Source organism: Nothobranchius furzeri, unplaced genomic scaffold (assembly GCF_043380555.1).
Source record: "Nothobranchius furzeri strain GRZ-AD unplaced genomic scaffold, NfurGRZ-RIMD1 Scf156, whole genome shotgun sequence".
Classification (NCBI taxonomy): domain Eukaryota; kingdom Metazoa; phylum Chordata; class Actinopteri; order Cyprinodontiformes; family Nothobranchiidae; genus Nothobranchius; species Nothobranchius furzeri.
This window is the reverse complement of record NW_027223172.1, coordinates 47,501-51,801: the sequence shown is the minus strand read 5'-3', so window position 1 is coordinate 51,801 and position 4,301 is coordinate 47,501.

The window sequence follows — 4,301 nt, the reverse complement described above, 5'->3', positions numbered from 1 at the left end:
CACACACTGCAATCAGCTGCTGGAGGCTGCTGAGCTCTACTATAGACCAGGTCCGACCCAGGTTTCAGCTCTCCCACCAGGCAGTGACTTAAAGACACACTGCCATCAGCTGCTGGAGGCTGCTGAGCTCTTCTATAGACCAGGTCCGACCCAGGTTTCAGCTCTCACACCAGGCAGGGACTTAAACACACACTGCCATCAGCTGCTGGAGGCTGCTGAGCTCTGCTATAGACCAGGTCCGACCCAGGTTTCAGCTCTCCCACCAGGCAGGGACTTAAAGACACACTGCCATCAGCTGCTGGAGGCTGCCGAGCCCTGCTGCAGACCATGTCCGACCCAGGTTTCAGCTCTCCCACCAGGCAGGGACTTAGAGGCACGCTGCCATCAGCTTCTGGAGGCTGCTGAGCTCTGCCATAGACCAGGTCCGACCGAGGTTTCAGCTCTCCCACCCCGCAGGGACTTAAACACACACTGCCATCAGCTGCTGGAGGCTGCTGAGCTCTGCTATAGACCAGGTCCGACCCGGGATATAGCTCTCCCACCCCGCAGGGACTTAAACACACACTGCCATCAGCTGCTGGAGGCTGCTGAGCTCTTCTATAGACCAGGTCCGACCCAGGTTTCAGCTCTCCCACCCCGCAGGGACTTGAACACACACTGCCATCAGCTTCTGGAGGCTGCTGAGCTCTGCTATAGACCAGGTCCGACCCAGGTTTCTGCTCCTCCACCCCGCAGGGAATTAAAGACACACTGCCATCAGCTTCTGGATGGTGATGGGCCCTGCTGCAGACCAAGTCCGACCCGGGTTACAGCTCTCCCACCAGGCAGGGAATTAAACACACACTGCCATCAGCTGCTGGAGGCTGCTGAGCTCCGCTATAGACCAGGTCCGACCCGGGTTCCTGCTCCTGCACCCCGCAGGGACCAAAACACACACACTGCCATCAGCTTCTGGAGGCTGCTGAGCTCTTCTATAGACCAGGTCCGACCCAGGTTTCAGCTCTCCCACCAGGCAGGGACTTAAACACACACTGCCATCACCTTCTGCTGGCTGCTGAGCTCTGCTGCAGACCAGGTCCGACCCAGGTTTCAGCTCCTGCACCCCGCAGGGAACTAAACACACACTGCCGTCACCTTCTGCTGGCTGCTGAGCCCTGCTGCAGACCAGGTCCGACCCAGGTTTCAGCTCCTGCACCCCGCAGTGGATTAAAGACACACTGCCATCAGGTTCTGGAGGCTGCTGAGCTCTGCTGCAGACCAGGTCCGACCCAGGTTATGGCTCTCCCACCCCGCAGGGACTTAAACACACACCGCCGTCAGCTTCTGGATGGTGATGGGCCCTGCTGCAGACCAGGTCCGACCCACGTTTCAGCTCTCCCACCCCGCAGGGGATGAAACACACACTGCCATCAGCTTCTGGAGGCTGCTGAGCTCTGCTAAAGACCAGGTCCGACCCAGCTTTCAGCTCTCCCACCAGGCAGGGAGTTAAAGACACACTGTCATCGGCTTCTGGAGGGTGCTGAGCCCTGCTGCACACCAAGTCTGACCCAGGTTTCAGCTCATCCACCCCGCAGGGACCTAAACACACACTGCCATCAGCTTCTGAGTGGTAATGGGCCCTGCTGCAGACCAGGTCCGACCCAGGTTTCAGCTCCTCCACCCCGCCATCACCAGCTGGAGGCTGGCTGCTGCTCCTGCACCCTGCCATCAGCTGCTGGAGGCTTCTGTTCCTCCACCCCGCCATCAGCAGCTGGAGGCTGGCTGCTGGAGGCTGGCTGCTGCTCCTCCACCCCGCCATCACCAGCTGGAGGCTGGTTGCAGCTCCTGCACCCCGCCATCAGCTGCTGGAGGCTGCCTGCAGCCCCTGCACCCCGCCATCAGCTGCTGGAGGCTGGCTGCAGCTCCTGCACACCGCCATCAGCTGCTGGAGGCTGCCTGCAGCTCCTGCACCCCGCCATCAGCTGCTGGAGGCTGGCTGCTGCTCCTGCACCCCGCCAGCAGCTGCTGGAGGCTGGCTGCTGCTCCTCCACCCAACCATCAGCTGCTGGACGCTGGCTGCTGCTCCTGCACCCCGCCATCAGCTGCTGGAGGCTGGCTGCTGCTCCTCCACCACCCAACCATCAGCTGCTGGACGCTGGCTGCAGCTCCTCCACCCCGCCATCAGCTGCTGGTGGCTGGCTGCAGCTCCTTCACCCCGCCATCAGCTGCTGGTGGCTGGCTGCAGCTCCTTCACCCCGCCATCACCAGCTGGAGGCTGGCTGCTGCTCCTGCACCCCGCCATCAGCTGCTGGAGGCTGCCTGCAGCTCCTGCGCCCCGCCATCAGCTGCTGGAGGCTGGCTGCTGCTCCTGCACCCTGCCATCAGCTGTTCGAGGCTGGCTGCAGCTCCTCCACCCCACCATCACCAGCTGGAGGCTGGTTGCAGCTCCTGCACCCCGTCATCAGCAGCTGGAGGCTGCCTGCTGCTCCTGCACCCCGCCATCAGCTGCTGGAGGCTGCCTGCAGCTCCTGCACCCCGCCATCATTTGCTGGAGGCTGGCTGCAGCTCCTGCAACCCGCCATCAGCTGCTGGAGGCTGGCTGCTGCTCCTCCACCCCACCATGACCTGCTGGAGGCTGGCTGCAGCTCCTTCACACCGCCATCAGCTGATGGATGCTGGCTGAACGCTGGAGGCTGGCTGCTGCTCCCACACACCGCCATCAGCTCCTGGAGGCTGGCTGGCTGCTGGAGGCTGTCTGCTGCTGCTCCTCCACCCCGCCATCACCAGCTGGAGGCTGGCTGCTGGAGGCTGGCTGCAGCTCCTGCACCCCACCATCAGCTGCTGGAGGCTGGCTTCTGCTCCTCCACCCCGCCATCAGCTGCTGGGGGCTGGCTGCTGGAGGCTGGCTGCAGCTCCTCCACCCCGCCATCACCAGCTGGAGGCTGGTTGCAGCTCCTGCACCCCGCCATCAGCTGCTGGAGGCTGCCTGCTGCTCCTGCACCCCGCCATCAGCTGCTGGAGGCTGCCTGCACCTCCTGCACCCCGCCATCAGCTGCTGGAGGCTGGCTTCTGCTCCTCCACCCCGCCATCAGCTGATGGAGGCTGCCTGCTTCTCCACCCCGCCATCACTAGCTGGAGGCTGGCTGCTGGAGGCTGGCTGCAGCTCCTCCACCCCGCCATCAGCTGCTGGAGGCTGCCTGCAGCTCCTGCACCCCGCCATCACCAGCTGGAGGCTGGCTTCTGCTCCTCCACCCCGCCATCAGCTGATGGAGGCTGCCTGCTTCTCCACCCCGCCATCACTAGCTGGAGGCTGGCTGCTGGAGGCTGGCTGCAGCTCCTCCACCCCGCCATCAGCTGCTGGAGGCTGGCTGCTGCTCCTGCACCCCGCCATCAGCTGCTGGAGGCTGGCTGCTGCTCCTCCACCCAACCATCAGCTGCTGGACGCTGGCTGCAGCTCCTCCACCCCACCATCAGCTGCTGGACGCTGGCTGCAGCTCCTCCACCCCGCCATCAGCTGCTGGAGGCTGCCTGCAGCTCCTGCACCCCGCCATCAGCTGCTGGAGGCTGCCTGCAGCTCCTGCACCCCGCCATCACCAGCTGGAGGCTGGCTTCTGCTCCTCCACCCCGCCATCAGCTGATGGAGGCTGCCTGCTTCTCCACCCCGCCATCACTAGCTGGAGGCTGGCTGCTGGAGGCTGGCTGCTGCTCCTCCACCCAACCATCAGCTGCTGGACGCTGGCTGCAGCTCCTCCACCCCACCATCAGCTGCTGGACGCTGGCTGCAGCTCCTGCACCCCGCCATCAGCTGCTGGAGGCTGGCTTCTGCTCCTCCACCCCGCCATCAGCTGCTGGAGGCTGCCTGCTGCTCCTGCACCCCGCCATCAGCTGCTGGAGGCTGGCTGCTGCTCCTGCACCCCGCCATCAGCTGCTGGAGGCTGGCTGCTGGAGGCTGGCTGCAGCTCCTCCACCCCACCATCAGCTGCTGGACGCTGGCTGCAGCTCCTCCACCCCACCATCAGCTGCTGGACGCTGGCTGCAGCTCCTGCACCCCGCCATCAGCTGCTGGAGGCTGGCTTCTGCTCCTCCACCCCGCCATCAGCTGACGGAGGCTGCCTGCTTCTCCACCCCGCCATCACTAGCTGGAGGCTGGCTGCTGGAGGCTGGCTGCAGCTCCTCCACCCCACCATCAGCTGCTGGACGCTGGCTGCAGCTCCTGCACCCCGCCATCAGCTGCTGGAGGCTGGCTTCTGCTCCTCCACCCCGCCATCAGCTGACGGAGGCTGCCTGCTTCTCCACCCCGCCATCACTAGCTGGAGGCTGGC